Consider the following 17971-nt stretch of genomic DNA (forward strand, 5'->3'; position numbering starts at 1 on the left):
CTTTACCATCCTGTGTGCCTCCGACTGATTGTGTATTCAGCATCTGGTTTTGGAGTGACAGGAGCAGGGGATGTGCATTCACTCTAGAAATTCACAAAAATGTGGCTCAAGCCCCTTCCTTCAGGCTCAGCGTCTAAGAGCATAACCCCTAGATCACAAGTAACTCTTGCAGCATCAGAGCTTTAATAAAGACAACATTGGAATGGCATTGAATCTTCTTAAATATGTTAAACCAGAAGCCATGTGAAGGCCAATGGAGTTCAGTAGAAAACACAGATACTGCATATAATGAAAACAGTTTGTTTTCAAAGACAACGTTTTAATGAAAGGTTTGGCATGTTTCTGCGGTTATTTCCCAGAATTCATGGCAATGCCAAGGCTAAATTGCATGATAATCCCAGAAGTTACATCGATGTCAAGGCAAAAGGAGATGATCAAGAAACTCAGTTTCGAGAGGAGGATTTGAGGAAAAATATTGCAATGTTACTGACACCATTTAACTAAGTAAATCCCTGGTCATCGCAAAGACTAACGGACAGTGGCGGCTGCCACAAAACTCAAGTGGGGGTATGGGGACTGGGGATTTGGGAAATAATAATAATATTTTGTTTTAAACTCGGTGCTCCTCTTCTCTCCCTCTCCAGATGGTGTCCCAGCAGTCCCTGGGACACCAGCACAGGCTCCCCACCCAATCCCGGAGCTGGTCTCAATAGTATGAGAGCAGTGCCAGGATTGGACTGAGTAGCTTTGTTTGCTTCTCAGACAGTGCCTCGGAATCTGTGATGTTTCTCCAACCCGACATGCACACTTACAGTGCACCTACCACTCCTCCTCCCTGCCATGGTCTGGCCCAGCCCCGCATAATACTCCCTGTCTCTGTCAGTCGGTGGAAAAGAAATGATAATATTGTTTTATTATCAATTTATTTTCGCTGACTGACTCAGTGGGGCGGCGCTCCTCAGTCATGACGGAGGGGCCACCCCTGCTAACAGAGAAATGCAAAAATCGCAGATATTGAGGATAATGAAGCAGTTTATAAAGAAAGCATTTGAAAGAAAACATTGGCATGTTACTTTAACCATTAAATACATAAGACTGGAATACTACCATATGTTATGTTACGTTATTTGAGTCTTGATGTAGCACACGACTCGTCCCCGTAGGGACATCTCGGCGCATGATCGGCAGGTAGATGTGTTAGATGCAGCATTAGAACAACCAGGTTTTAAGGGTTTTTTTGAATTCAAATAGACTTGAACACGCACGGATGAATACTAATGTCAAGGCCAACTGAGGTCAGAAACAAACTCATGGTATCACCTCTAATTAAATAAATTCTAAAGAAAACATTAAAAAAACATTGCCATGTTTACTGCAAATGTTTTATATGTAAAGCTAGGCTTCCAGTGTGATGTTAAGGCCAAAGGATGTGAGGACCAAACAAAGTTATCCCCCTTAATGAAATCAGGTTTAAAGAAAACATTTTTACGATTACTGGACTTGCATGGTAAAGTCAAGATAAAAGGAAGTCAGCAACAACCACTGATATCGCTTATTATCAAAGTGGTTCCTTAAAGACATTTCAAAGAAAAGATTGGTACGTCTCTTCTATAATCTATAAACGTAATACTCGAATTCATGGCAATGACAAAGGCTAAATGATGTCACCATCAAACAGAGATATCATACAAAATGAACTCAGTTTTAAGCAAAACATTTATAAACAAGCATTTGAAATGCAATAGATCTCGCATTAATTCTAGTTTGAGCTATTGGCATTGTTAATTTCAATGCCTTTTATTTATATTCTGGTTTTTAAAACATACATAAAAAGGCATTGTTATTTACAATGCCAATGACTTAAACTCTCGTAAATGCGAGACCTACTGCATTGCAAATGCTTGTTTTCTACAGTAAACCAAACAGTATAGTCCTTGGTTGAACTTACAAATTGGAATAAACATTTCCCTGTATGGAAAAAAAACACAAGTTTGTTGCCCCAAAATAAACGTGCAATATAAAGAAACATACTGGCGCGGTTACCTTGGTCTAATACCCTCATTGTGGGGTGGTGGTGACATTTACAAATCACTCCTTCTGGTTCATTATGTCATGAGAAATCCTCAATGGAAATATAGGACCTTATTACACAGTTACCTATTAACCCCTTATATAGCATCTCTCAATATATTTATATAATACCTATACAAACAATATGCATAGCAACTCTTATTAACTTGTATTTCTACTTATTTATAATCTATATTATGCGGTTATATTTTGTATGGCACCTCTGCAGATGATTGCTGTGGCTATGAGGTGACGGGTGCAGTGGACCACCACATATATTTGATCGTGTGTGTCTTTCGTAGTACTCTTTGATTGCAGGTGAGCAAATGTTCTACATATATAAAATACCAGTACAGTTAGGGAGGACGACTTAATGAATTGACGCTTGCTGCTGACGCATGCCGTGATCGTAGGTCGAGTTTGAATCTTGTTACGGTCAACTCAGATTGGCTCACGTGTGGTTGGTAATTTCAGTGCAACCAGATTTGGTAATTGTAAAATCTGTTATGTACAGCACTTGCCAACTGTAAAAGTATGGCCTGATATCCTGTACATAGTTAAATTAATTTTCAATTGTTAATGTTGTATATGTAAATGCTATGAGAGGTGCAATACAATATCTTCTGGTTTTGCACAGACTGTATCAGGTCTCTGTTAACTGGACAGTTTACATTGTAATACAGTTTCTTTATTGCATTTTTCCACCGTAGGATTACTTTTTGTACACAATAGCATGTCGTAAACTGACTTACTCACAGAGCCACGCATCTGGGGGAGTGGCGCTACAAACAACAGGAAACCTGTTTCATTCCACAGCAAAATACCGTGTATTGTATGAAACCGGAGGCACGTGGTATCTGTGATCCAGCACTGCACTTTATACCGTGCTAATGGATTGAATTACTTTTCTTAATTTCACATGTTTTTAGAAGGGAAAGCCATGGCCGCGTTGTTTTACTACGTCTTGGATAACTTGGGAACCAAGGGTGGAAAAAAGCTGGATTATTCTATTACACTAACCATAGCAGTAAATAATAATTAGACACAAACACACTAAAATGTAAACCATGTGGCTAAAAAAAGATCTAAACGACGCACATTAAATGCTCAGGTGCTTTCATTGCACAAACGCAGTGGTAGAAAATAAATAGTTCACAGGGGATAGTTAAGTATGGAAAAATGTCATAGGTCCCCTTAAAACATGTGCTTCATCATAAAAAGTCTGCCTCCAGGCCACTATATAGTGCTATTTCTTTGTCAGGGCCACTTGGATTGTGTGAAAACGGAGGACTTAATTATGCGGCAGAGATATCTAAATCATGGGGCATGGAAAGGCAAATTATGCAATTTACCTAACACTGTATACATATATATTAGGGAAACAGTAATAGTTACTTGACATAACTAACTATAAATGCTTAATTTCTATGGTTTTGTGTGTGTAAAATCTGAACATATCTGCAAGGTGCCTGTAACCTTTGGCATATATGTATATATATATATATATATATATATATATATATATATATATATATATATATATATATATATATATATATATATATATTACCTACTGGCGGTCGCCAGTAGGTAGTTATAGTTAGGACCACGTTTCCATAGGAAAACCTCAACATTCTATTTTGAATAACTTTGGCGCAGGTCGACGAATCCTCGCGAATTTCTCAAAATAGGTGGGGCGCTACGCTCCGCTCCTACCCTGAAAGTCTCGGGGGGATCCGTCAAGCGGGGGCTGAGATAAAAGGGGGGTCCCAAAACGCGTTTTTCCCATGCATTTTTCCATAGGACCTTTAGAACGAGCTACAGCCCGAACGGCTGAACAGAATTACTCAAAATTTGGCAGAGAGGTAGTCCCTAGGTCAAGGAAGTGCCTTTTGTAGGTTTGGTGTAAATCTGTTCAGTAGATTCTTATATATATATATATATTTTTTTTGCACAAAGATTGTTGCGAACCTCCGCTCTCCTTCCTATCGACGCCGGTGCCTGCCTCAGTCGCAACTCCGTTTTAAGTATTTCAAAATGGATATATCCAAGCAATCTCAATGAATAATCCAGCGGCACACCCAGGACAAAACAATAAGTTTTATTATTGTTTCAAACGAACAGAACTACGCGTTTCGGCGAAGCCTTTGTCAAGTTATATATATATATATATATATATATATATATATATATATATATATATATATATATATATATAAGAGCGGAGTCCCACTCGCGCTCTTGGGTTACGCAAAAACTAGCCAACAATCCAAGGTAAAGTAAACCGCCACCCCTCGCGCCACCCCTCAACAGGATTGAATTTCCGGATGGAGTAACTTTGTTTGGATATATATATATATAGACCTGCTGACCTTCAGGAGACAACTCAAGACCTGGCTCTTCGACCACTAACAGCTCCCCTCCCCCTCACCCCCCCCAGCGCCTTGAAACCTGCCCGGGTATGTAGTGCGCTTTACAAGTTACATGATTGATATTGATTGAACCGAAGTAAGAGATCCAGTTGTTATGGGCAGTAACAAATGGAGCCAATGCGGTACCAAGGAGGGACTAACAAGCCTAACAATGAATCGAAAGCCAGCACATACAAAGGACAATGACACAAGCCAATTAAAAATATGGACAGAGAGTAGGCGGGGCTTCAAAGCCATAATCCACTACTGCATGCCTCGCAGAGCGTGCAGCGCATGCGCGCTGCCGCTAGGCTCGACCTAAAAAGCATTACCAGGTTATTGAGACTATTTATAAACATAATGCTACAATTCTGTAGTAATCTCAAAGGCTAAAAGAGTTCACTAAGAATCACATATATCATGCACAATGAAGCAGCTTTTAAAGAAAGTGTTTAACAGAGACTAAAAGCTGCTGTGAATCTGATTTGTTAACAGTTCGCTTGTGCATAGCTGACAAGTACCCAGTGCACGAGTGACACCCCCAACCTGTCCTTTTTCCATCCAACATGCTCAGTTTTGTAACCTATACTTGCATAGTTAAAATGAAACTTCAAGCCCCAGAATGCATTGTGCTTCTGGTTAAAAGCCACACAGTGCAAAGCTTTAAAAAGGACAAGGCTCACTCGAAAGTAACACAGTCTTGTTGAGCCTCACAATCATGGAAACTCCGACTGCGCACCCGCTAGATCCACGTTCTTCTGTCCAGTCCCAGTTACGACCTATAAGACATTGGTGTATTAGTTGAGGATGGTGAGAACCTACCTTAAATAATAAACACAGTCCGTTGCCAAACGATTTTCTTTTTGAAAATACAAAAGTAACAATGCCCTCCTCACCGTGGGAGTTTCTTCCCAAGACAAGGGAGAGCACTGAGCATTTTTCACTGTTCAGTGCAACTTTTCCTATACCTAGGCATCACTCTCTGGCATGATTCACTGTCTGTACACGTGTGTGATGTAAAGCCTACTTTAGAATGCTTAGCACCACAAAGAAAACCACATGGGAAATTGGGGCCACAGAGAGATGAGTGTCACTGCTATACGGAAAGGGAATCCATGGAGAAGGAAGTCAGGGAGAGGTGTCAAGATCACTAACAGAGACTGGTGTGCTAGGCGACATCTCCACCAGAGCCAGACCAGAAACCAGCGCCCCTCTTGAAACTGCCTCTGTGCAAGCCAGCAGGGAAACCAGACCTCATGATCCAACATGGCAATGCCCCTGATCCACATGTCCTTCTTCACAAGCTGACAGCAAATTGTTGTAAGGAAGTGCCCTATGCAAGTGTGGCAACTGGGTGCCGGGGGCCAAATGAGATTTGTAAAAGGGCACATACTGGTTCATGAAACCCCAGGCCAATTACTCTCCATGGCAACCGTCAGCTCATCCAAAATAGAGGGGACAGACGTTGGTGTGGAGTTTAGGGATAAGCTTAGGGAAGAGGATGTGTACAGAGAGGGGAAAGGAGTGAGTAGAGTCAAGGGCTGATACAGAGCATAGTGAGCATGGCATAAGTGGAGAAAATCTCACCGCAATCAGCAAGGAGCCAAATGGGAGAGGGGGCAGCCAACATTGCCACGAGCTCTTAGGTGTGCACTGGCGCACGGGAGTGGATAGTGTGGAGCAGCCTGGGATGCAGGGGCGGTGTTGAGGGTGAGTGTGTTGTGTGTGTGAAGTGGGGAGTCAGAGGGCAAGCGCCAGTGAGTCACCCAAGGTCCCCAGTATTGGCAGTCGAGGTCTGGGAGGGGGCAGTTGGACTGTCTGATGGGAAGCGGAAAAAAGAGGGCACCCTTACCGGGGACTGGCCTCTGCAAGAGTCATGCTGGGGGGTGAAATTGCACCACCTTTCAGTAACCAACCGCTGCCACCTTTCGAAAATCCATCAGTGGACTATCATCTTTTAACATCTCCTTAATTTTCCTAAAGCTTTAATATGCAAAAAGTATTTTTTACCAACATTTACTTTCAAATTTCATTCTAGACATAAAATGAAATAATGTTTGTTTAATAGTATATTGAATGGTATGTGATGACACATCGGTAATGATTTATGTGTGCACACAATACTTTCATTCAAATTGAACAGCTTAAGAAACTCACTTTAGATATTCATCATTACAGTGTGATGTGACATTCTGATTCTGATCTTGGATTTTCCTCATCTCACTATGACATTCCAGGCTGGCTGGAATTAAAACACCCATGGAAAAATATCTAATCTACTCAGTTCCTAATCTGCTTGGATATTCAGCGTTCGTTGATTTAACACACACTTCATTTTGTAATGTCACGCACTGGTGCACCCATAAACAACTGTTGAATTTAAACCTCACTTTTTTATTTTACCTTTGAAAGAACAAATGTTAAATGCAACTTACATGCCCTATTTTTTTGTTTCTGACCATTTTTGTATTTTTGTATAGTTCATATTTAAATCAGATGAGTCAAATCTTTTGCTCTGTATTCAAAATTGATGGCATATGATTTAATAAAGACCTCATTCTTTTTCTTGAATGCAGTACTTGCCAATGTCCAGCAGAATGACTGGTTCCTTTCTGCCTGCCTTTTCAAGAGGGATTAGAGATGCCCTTCTAGACCGGTGCATTCGGTGACTGCACCTGCATGCAGGGGGATATCTTGGGGGTCCATGTTATCCCCTTTCACCCTTCGAGAGGGCCACCCACAGAGAGTGCACTGACACTGTGCTACCTTTTTGTGGCGTATTTCCTATGGGAATATTTGCCTTTTCATCAATAATACGGCACAGGTGCAGAGTCAAAGCGATTCTCTCATATGCATGAGGCAATGCCCCCGGAAAATGAGGGAAAACCCTCTCACAATCACGCTGGTGCCACATGTGCATCAACGACATCAATATTACAGAAGGGCACATACAAGCATCTGCAGCCCCTCCTGTGATATCAAAGTGCTCCAGAGTCACACAATGTGAACACACATACCTGCTGTACCCCCAGGGCCCTTTCTGTAATTCGGCCCCTTGTAGCTAGAAAAATCTCAAACCTATTAGGAAAAATAGATTATGTTTTAATAAATAATTTGAGACCAAAAGACCAAAACAGTTTAGATAAAAGTAGCTCCACAAGTCGCCAACTGAGGTTATCTGGTCACACAGAATTCGGACAAAGATACAAGTTCAGGCTGACTGAAAAGCAGTACAGGTTTGGCACAGGACCAGGTTTGGCCCACTGAGAGTGGTACTTTACGCCCTTAGTGCTAGGTCTGTGGGGCATTGCTTTGCGAGACTTCGCGCCATCCAGTATCAGTTCTGAGGTGGGTGAGGCTAGGAGGAGCTTTGCATTGCTTGCTATAAAGCTTTCAGCTGAGCAGAAAGGCTATGCGGGGCTTCGCATCACTTGGCATCCATTCCAATGAAGCTAACAGCTGTGCATCGAGTCTTTGTGGGGTTTGGCTTCGCTCATCGTTGGTTTTAATAATGCTTGCAGCTGGGCAATGAGGTTTTGTTGGGCTTTGCATCGGATTTGATGGGACCTTCAGTTAGGCCAGGAGGAGTTCTCTCTGGTGCTACCCAAGGGTCCAGGACCTGTGGAGGACCTCTTATGGATCTGGAACTCACACCAGCAGAGGCCACCAGAGATTAGGCAGGTCCAGACTGATCCAGTACAGCAGGTCAGTTGGACAGTTACAGGGAGCCCTCTGGAGCTTGTTGTGTCCCTGTATCTCCGAACAGAAGGTCAGTCAACTGATCTTTGGCATGACTCTGGTAGTCCTGGTATCAAGCAGCAAGGCTGGCCTCAAGAAGCCTGCAGTCCTCTGGTAGCAGTGGGACAGTCCTCTAAGAAACAAGGTAGGCCTCAAGCAGCAGGGCAGTCCTCTGAAGTACAAGGCAGTCCTTTTGAAGTCTTCCACAGGCCCAGGAGTGTACTGAAAAGTTGGTCAAAGTGTCTGGTATTTTTACCTAGAGACAGTCTTTGAAATGAGATAAACCTCAGGACTTCCCCCTACATCTGGTTCTGGAATATACCTGCCTGCACAGGCTGCAAAAGATCTAGGGTGACAAAGGACGGTTGTCAAGTTTTTTGTGAGTGTTCTGAAGTAGACCCTTTGAAATGTAAGTGGGAGAGGGAATAGCCCTGTCACTCTCATCCTGTCAGGTTGGCTCATCCTGCCAACATCTAGCCCCCCTTTGTCTCACTGTCTGTGAGGAATACACAAACTGCCAACTACACCCAGTCAGGACACAGGCTGTAGGAACCAAATGATTAGGACATGAAAATCCCAACTTCCTAAAAGTGGCATTTTCAGAATTGTGACTTAAAAGCTGACTTTACCATTACAGAGGATTTTATATTGCAATTTGTTTGTGACCAAGTGTGACATTTCTAACTGTTCCTATTCAACGATTAGCACTTATTAAATGTATGTAGGAGTTTTTCATTATTAGGCTATGTAAAATAAAAAGTACATGCCCAACTTTGTAAATACATTCCACCGTGCCCTATGGGTCTTTAGGGCCTACCTTAGGGGTGACTTCTATGTATAAAATGGGAGGTGTAGGCCAGGTAAAAGTTTTGTCTTGCCAGGTTGCATTGGCAGTTTAAAACTGCAAACAGACTACAATGGCAGGCCTGAGACAGGCTACAAAGGGCTGCTTAGGTGGGTGGCACAATAAGCGATGCAGGCCCACTAGTAGCATCTATTTACAGACCTTAGGTACATGTAGTTCCACCTGAATAGGGACTTATAAGTAAATTAAATGTGCCAATTTGGGAGTAAACCAATTTTGCCTTGTTTAAAGGAGTGAGCACAAGTACTTTAGCACTGGTTAGAAGTGTTAAAGTGTACAGAATCCTAAAGCCAACAAAAACAAATTTCAGCAGGCGGTGGTAGGGCAAAAAGAATAGGGGAAAACCACATCAAAAGCTGTCAGATCTCAAAGTTTGTATGTTCGTCCCATACTTCGTCAATGTATAAATCCTCTGTAGAAGCCATAGTTTTATAATGTGTCTTGAGCAATTATCATATTTGCAGATTTAGGTTTGTCTGCCAAGAGCTAGGCATTTCCTAGTTATCCATTCAGTTATTTAGAAAACACACATTAAACTAACAGAACTGAAATAAAGCAAAAACAAATGCACAGATGCAGGATATTTTTAGGACACAAGTGAAACACTGTGATAATTTATAACGATCCAAGATCACTTCTGAAAGTGCTGTCTGTTCTGTAAATCTGGGGTCACCAATTTCTATTTTTTGCAACTGTTTGTTCAAAAGTAACATATCTGCCAAAACAATGCTTCCAGCTGTTTCTGACATATTTCTTGCATGTAGAAGATGGCTGCTCTGGGATGGAGCTGACTGACAACACAGTGGAGACAATGGAACTTTAAAAGTTTACCACGGCAAATGAGTATAAAAAGTACATCATAAAGTGAATTGAGCAAATGTTTGCTGGGAAAAAATTACCATTTTCCAAACCTCTTCTTAAGTCTCCAGTGATTAAGCAATGTATCAGGTGAGGATATTATCTGGCATATTTCATGGAAAGTCACAAAGTTTCAGGATCTTCATTGTAGACAGAACACAAAAGACCATAAAGTCAAATGGTGATGAGAAAAACAGGAGTTATCAAGGAAAGATGAATGCTGCAGACAGACTCCCTACTAATCTTAAACATCTGAACAGTCTATAATATGATACTGCGGCAACAATACAGATAAAAGTGTATGTCATAGTATCATCTCAACTCAGATTAAAGACATAATATGGAAAAATGTATTTTTACCCAGCATTTTGCTGTATATTTTTCCTCCCTTACAAAACGTATTAGTTGTTTCAATTTGCCCATCATAGATAAAGTGAAATACAATATAACTATTTATGATGCAGTAGGAAACATCAGAATATATTTAACTTACAACTGAAATGTATAGTACTTTTTCCACATTATTTGCTTCCAGTTAGTTTCAGAGAGCTCTGTGTGAATTCTTTAACGGCATTACATACAACTCCATTTGTCCATTAAGGTTTACTATACAGCAAAAGTTATATCGCAAGAATAAAATAAGCTTTGGCAAGGTCAGCATGTCTGGTGTTGGCTGCCACTCTTTCAGTTTTGTCAATGCTTACTTTGTTTTGTCATGACTTTTGTAAATCTTTAATGCTGGGTGAGCTACCAGGGCTTAACCAATAATAAGAGAGCATTAGCAAAAAGCAAAAATATGTTTTAAATCTCAAATAGCACACAATGTCATAGTAGTTGCTGGCACTGAATGGTTGTGTGTGGCTGTTCTCCTTCTAAGGGCAGAATGATGTACATTACAATAAAGTTAGCGGCTGAAATGGCCTAAAAGACTGCCAACTTATATATGCAATATATGTTATATGTGTAATTTTACTAAAATCAAAAGGTCTTGGTTGGCCCCAGACCTAAAACTATAACACAGAAAGAACTACTTTAATGTGAAAGACTAAAGTAAATATTCCCATTGAAAATCTATTCAATACCACTGCAGTTTGTCATTCATTTATTTTATCCCTGATTTATGAATGATTGTTTGATACAAGGAGCTGCATACATTCTCATTAGAGAAGGACAACCTTTTCACTCCAGGCATTCCATTAAAAATCTTAGGATAAAACAAACAATTTTCAGAGGTTTTGCTTGAAAGTCCTTATCCAAGCATCTGCTTATACATTGGTTCTGAGATGGAATCCTGAGGACTATATAGAACCTGTATTAGTAGAGTTGATTAATGTATCTTTCATTAATACATTTTAAATAAAGTTTCAAACAGATCCCATGCAGCCTGAAGCCGCTTAGCCATAGTAGTGATACAGGCATGATCTCCAAAATAGATTGTTAAAAACACTGGTCCTTGGTAAGATACCAACCACTATTCTCAAGAGCTATCCTTCTAAATATTACGTCTATTTCTTTATGGAAATATGGATTAGTGATTTAAGTGCTTTCAGCTGAGATCTGCTGAGACCATTGGGTCATATGTCTGAATCGCAGCAAGGAAATGTCAGCCATTCTTTTTTTTAAATTAAGCCTCCAGTGGCCTATTCAAATATTAAAACTATTCTAATTTTTCAGCATCTTTACATTTTTATACAGTATTTTACAGATTTTCTGTACTAGTCTCTATGTTCCTGGTGATGATCCTTTTTCCTGCTCCCAGAAATTAGCCCTAAACGAATGATAGAGTTGTTGTGATCGGTGCTAACATCTGGCAGGTGTAGAGTGCTACCTTGAGGGACAGAAGGGAGAACACCTGTAGGAGGGACACTTGAAGGTAAAATAAATGTATTGTTTTTCAGTAACTCTGTCAGGAATTGTAACTGTTATGACCTAAGGTTACTCTTGTTTATCAGTTCATACTTTGGATGATTTACTCTTGTTGAAATTGCTATACTGTCAAAACTTCGCAAACACCACGGTAGGATTCATGCACCTGGATGCGTAACACAGATCAATTTGCTTGTAATTTGCTTCTGTGATATTAAGATGAAAATCAAAAAAAATTGGTTACAAAAGAATTGTACAGATATTTCGTTTTGAAGAGAGACTGCAGTAGTGTTTTTCAAGAATAGAGATGAGAAAACCCTGAACTGATTTAGATGAGATTACAATCTTCATTTCCTATCTCTGCTGGAGAAAACGTATTGAAAAATATGCCTCAGAGTTATCGCTTAGAGAATTCTGAAAAATCTGAGTCAATGGTGAAATCATATGTTTTGAAACTTAAGTGAAAATGTAATTATGCAAACATGAAATTTAAGCTGTCTGGGCTAGAACAGTCATAAAACCAGTTCTGCCACTCATCACACTTCAAGTGATGGAATAGTTATACATGGCTCAAATAGTTAACAAATCTAGCTCAGTTAACAAATGTCTTTCTCTGAGTCTAGGAAAGGCAAATGAAAGTTAAACGGTGATCACATACCAAGGATTAGCTATCTGTGAGTGAACAGAACAGTTGGCAGAACAAAAGGCAGGTTAACCACTACCCCTTTTGACTTGAAGATGCCAAGTAGAGTGCCTCCTATTCATTGCCTCCAATCACAGTAGGGGACAGAACCAGTTTTGGCCCTGGGAGATGATAAGAGAGCTCAGCTAAGTATGTGAGTGTCAGAGGGGGTGAAGACAGGCCTGACATTTGGCAACTTAGTTCTGTCATCTTGAAACAGGGGCTCCTGGGTAATTCTACAGTAAGGCAGAGATGTGCTGCAGAGGGACGTGGGGGACTGAAAACAAAAAGTTAGGTTTAGGTAGCATAATGTGTCCAATAACTGTTTAATGCACACAATAAATCTGGCACCTCCACCACCTCCTTCCCAGGTACCTTTGTAAGATCAGTCCTGACTTGTACTGGAAAAAGGACTCACTTAAGAACTCGGGGACTCAAGGACTCCTAAACCCTGCTGGCACTAAGGGACTTAAACCACTGTCCAAGGGTCAAGTGGTTGGCATCCTGTTTGCCTGTCCCAGATAAACAGAAAACAAAATAATTAATGGATCCAAGAGGCCCAGATGACCACATGGGACTGGAACCAACAGGAGGCGGGACTGGAGAGAGACCTGGTTTCTAGAAGCCTATCCTTAAGACCAAGGTCTGCAGGTCAGGACATTTCCCACAGTTGAACATTAAGTACAAAGTTAACATCTTTGTACGGGAAACCCTACATGGTGAATCTGATTTCCTAGTCAGCTGCAAACTGTTGTCTTTCAATGGCACATTACTTTTTATAGTTGCTTATTATGTCAAAGCCTAAAAATACATATCTCCGGTTCCCCTTTACCTATTTTAATGACCATGTAGTCTTATTACTCATTAAACGTTTCTCTATTTTTTAATTGGCTTGGAAATTTGATTGTGTTGTGTCCTGTTAGAAATTGGGTTACTGGTTGACTGGGTTATGGATTCTGGTCAGGCAGCAACCACAATCCTAGTCAGGGTAAAGCACAAGCAAATCCCAAATTAACCTGCACACACCCCACTGGTACCTTGGCAGAGAGTAGGCAGGCTTAACTTGGAGGCAATGTGTAAAATATTTATGCAACACTTCAAACAGTAAAACAGCGATAACAGCACAATAAAGACCCCAGGTTAGAAAAATAGAGCTTAATTTAATTACTAAAACAAAATTAAAATGACAAAATTCCAAACAGTAGAACCGAGATTATAAATTGTGAAAGAATAAACTGTAAAAACAGCACCTAAAAGCATAAAGCGCCAATAGGGGATATCAGCTCTCGCTGGATCATGTAAAAAAATCACATTTTCAAGCCGACTGCAATGAATCGCGAGTCGGCTACAGTCCCAGATTAGTACCATTGAAGGTTTACCTTCTCAAGGGTTGTGCCAAATTGTGTTCAGATGGAATTAGGATGCGGGGAGCAAGAACAGCATCGCTGGCAGTGGTCTACGTGACACAACTAGCTGTCCAGGCGTCACGGATAGGCAGGCTTGTGCTTTGTGTTGGCATCAATGTGGGTGATTGATGCTTGCTGTGTGCAGAGCCTAATTCAAGGGTGCTCAAACTGATTCCCTGTGCGAACAGACCTGTTTGTGGTTGCAAAGAGCTCAAAAGCTTGAATTTAGGAGCTCGATAGCCACACCAAGGACCTAGGACATGAGAGGCTCCTCTTGGGGGTCAGGAACTCACTGAAGATGGATACAGGAGCTGTGGGGAGCCTGTTATATATCTGAGGTTCAGATCAGGAGGCCAGCAGACTAGCCCTTTGAGTCAATCTGGGGTCCTGGATTCAAGATGGAGTCACAGGTATAGTTCTTCTTCCCCAGGCAAGAGGTCAGCACAGCAGGCCAGCAGTTCCTTGTAGAGCAGTAGTCCGGCACAGTGGCAGTCTTTGTATCAACGCAGCAGTCCTTCTTCCTGGGATAGTATCCATAGGTCCTGAAGTGCACTAAAGTAGTGGTGTCTGAGGTCCTTTGTTTATACACTGGTGCCTTGTTTCTGAAAGGTGGGGGAAGCTTCTAGACAGTGTCTTTGATGTGCATGAAATTCCCTACATCCCCTGCCCTGGCTCCTGCTGGCTAAATTGACAATGCTGAATTGTTAGGCCCTTTGTTTGGAGACAGGGCACAGCCTATTCAGCTGTAAGTGAGGCTGGGCCCAGCTTCTCCCTCCCATCCTGCAAATGATGGCCCATTCAGTCAAACTTAAGCTTCCCATTGTGTGTGACTGTCTAGGAGGAATACACAAAGCCCAGATGCCAACTACACCCAGTCATGTGATCTGAGACAGGCTAACAACAAAAGGGAATGTCTGAAGGCAAAATGTTAGAGGGAAATCATGCCATGGATGCCAGGTCTAACACATGTCCCACACAGCTGAAAGTGGGACGTACTACCCATACCCTTAAGAGTTCTATTCACTAAGGTGGAAGAACCTGGCGAAACCATCATTATTGGTGTGGTCTGTTTGAGGACCATGTTCCACCGTAACGTCCATTTCCTGTAGGGAGACGGACCACCTCAACAGTTTGGGATTCTCGCCCCTCATCTGCATTAATCATATGAGAGTTCTGTGGTCTGCCTGAACCCGGACGTGAGTACCAAACAGGTGTGGTCTCAGCTTCTTCAGTGCTCAGACCACAGCAAAGGTTTCCCTTTCTAATGCACTCCACCTCTGTTCCCTCAAAAGTAACCCCCTACAGATCAAGGCCATAAGTTGATCCAGGCCCTCTTCATTTAGCTGTGAGAACACGGCCCCTATGCCATGCTCTGAAGCTTCTGTCTGCACAATTCATTCTTGGGAGAAGTAAGGGGCCCAAATATGGGTGCTGTGCACATGGCCTCCTTCAGGATATCAATAGCTTTCTGGCAAACCTCTGTCCAGATCATGTGCATTGGCTACTTCTTCAAATTCAGTTCAGTCAAGGGTGCAACAATGGTATCATACCCCTTTCAAATCTCCTGTGGTATCCGGCCGACGAAGGCTCTCACCTCTGTCTGCATCTTGAAGGGGTGGTTCCCAAGCCAGAATGGTTTCAATCTTGGCACGAAGGAGCTGCACCTTGCCTCCTACCACTTAGCTACCTAAGTAGACCACTGACCCCAGCCCTATCTGGCACTTACTGGTCTTAGTAGTCAGGCCTGCTCTCTGCAGAGCCTGAAGCACTTTTCTGAGGTGGCGCAGGTGGTCCTCCCAGCTAGAACGTGAAGACCGCAATGCAGTCCAGATAGGCAGCACTGAGGTTCTCCAACCCAGCCAGGACCTGGTTGACCTACCACTGGAAGGGGGCAGGGGCATTCTACAACCCAAAGGGCATTACTCGGTAGTGACCTTCTGGGGTAGAGAACTCAGACCTCTCTTTCGCCCCTTCGGTCAAGGCAATCTGATAGTACCCAGACGCTAAGTCAAAAGTGCTGAGGAGATTGACAGCTCCTACCCAATCTATGAGCTCGTCAGCTTTGGGGATAAAGTGTGAACCAGTCTTCATATGAGATTGAGCCCATGGTAACCCACACAGAGCCTAAGTTCTGCACTTACACTTGTGGACCAGTACCACTGGGCTAGACCAAGAGCTGGTTGTAGGCTCAATAACCCCTAACTCCAGCATCTTCTGGACCTCCTCCTTGATGCTGGCTCTCACCTTGTCGGACAGCCTATAGATTGTACTCTTCATAGGCATGCTGTCCCCAGTGTCAATATCATGGGTACACCATGTAATGAGTCTTGGGGCAAGAGAGAAGAGTGAGGCCAACTGTCCAACAACTGGAGGAAGTCTCTCTGTCATTCTAGGGTCAGTGTAGGGTAGAGGCTGACACCCTCCACTGACCCATCCTGCTGCTTGAAAGAGAGGAGATCAGGGAGAGGTTCACTCACCTCCTCTGCCTCATTGGTCAAGACTAGAAGCATGATTAACTCAGACCTCTCAGTGTGAGACTTGAAGCGACTGACATGCAGGACTCTTAAATGGTTCCTGGGAGTCTTGCGGTCCACAGGTAAGTAATGTCACTCTTGTGCTCCTTCACCTCATAAGGCCCAGGCCAGCAGTCTTGCAAAATCACTGAATTAGTCTGTGCTTAACCATATGGTAGCTTGGCACAAAAGCAGTCAGGATTGGCTTAGAGGCCATGTGGAAAGAATTTATGAAGCACACAAACAGTAATAAAGTGAAAACACATCAAAAGAAAAAATCCCAGTCCAATTTAGAAAAATATAGAGTACATTTTAATAAATAAAATAAATACCAGAACAACAAAAATCCAATCAGTAGAACCGGAGATATGCTATATTAAAGTTGGAGTGTGGGTCGGATGCGGGGACCAGGTTAGTCCTACCGAAAAGTTACCTTCTCAAGTCTGGCACGAAGCGTTCTATTTATTTTGGAGGAGACCAGGAACAGCTGGCCGAGCATCTCGGATGGCTGTCGCTGGGTCAGACCTCCCAGACGGTCACTGCTGTACCTTCACGTTGAAGATCACTGCAGGATGTTGTTGTACAACATGCAGCACTCTCATGGCCGGTCATCGCTGGTGGTTACTGGCAGTGTGAAGAGCAAGCCTCAGCAGTGATTTGCATTAGCGGTCAATGAATATGGCAGAGTCTTGGAATAAATTGGCCCGTATGCATCGCAAAGAGCACCAAACGTCAGCAGTTTCACCTTTTCTTTAGGAGGAGGTCTCACTGATGTTAGCCAAGGGTCCAAGAGCTGGGGGAACTCCTCTTGGAGATCAGGACCCTCTCCAGCAGAGGCCAACAGCTGGCTTAGGCAGGTCCATTTGCAGGTCCAGTTGCAACAGGTCAAAGGGGCAGTTGTAAGGGGGCCTCATTAACTTGTGTCTCTGTAGCTCACACAGGATGTCAGCAAACTGACCCTTGGAGTCACTCTGGATAGCCTGGGATTGAGGCAAGCAGGTCCAATCTTCCTTCGCAGACAGCAAGGCAGTCCCTCAAGCAACAGGGCAGTAATTTTCTGTAACTTCCACACGTCCAGGAGTGTTCTGATGAGTGGCTCTGGAAATCCAGTATTTATACCTGGTGCCAGCCTTTGTGTGTAGGGACTCCCTGTCCTACCCCCACATCTGGTTCTGGAACATTCTTTCCCTTTCCCTGTCAAAGCACTAGAAAGGCTGGGGGTGTCAAAGGCAGGACAGGCCTGCTGACAGACTCTTTTGTGTGGGCAGAAGACAAAGGATTTTTAAGTGTAAGAGTGGCTGAGTACTGGCCCTCCCCAGCCATCCTGTTAGGATAGCCCTGCTTATCCACACCTAAACCCCCCCCCATGTATCACCATCTAGACATAATACACAGTCCCCAACAGCAGAGCCATTCACAGTCATGTGACTGTGATTTCAATTACAATTAATTTGAGCCTAAATAGTATACTTTTATCTGCTCCCAATCTAAAGTTAGCACTTAATAATTGTAATTAGGTAGCTCAGAGTTAGTCAATGGGAGAAATAGGCCTGTGAAAAATT

At 42.5% G+C, this 17971-nt stretch overlaps 1 protein-coding gene across 1 annotated transcript in view; it reads right to left on the bottom strand.

The window, feature by feature from the left end:
- THSD4 (thrombospondin type 1 domain containing 4) overlaps positions 1-17971 on the bottom strand; it is a 2089562-nt gene that overhangs the window by 1110346 nt on the left and 961245 nt on the right. The window lies entirely within an intron of this gene.

This window comes from Triturus cristatus, chromosome 3_1, assembly GCF_964204655.1.
Source record: "Triturus cristatus chromosome 3_1, aTriCri1.1, whole genome shotgun sequence".
NCBI lineage: Eukaryota > Metazoa > Chordata > Amphibia > Caudata > Salamandridae > Triturus > Triturus cristatus.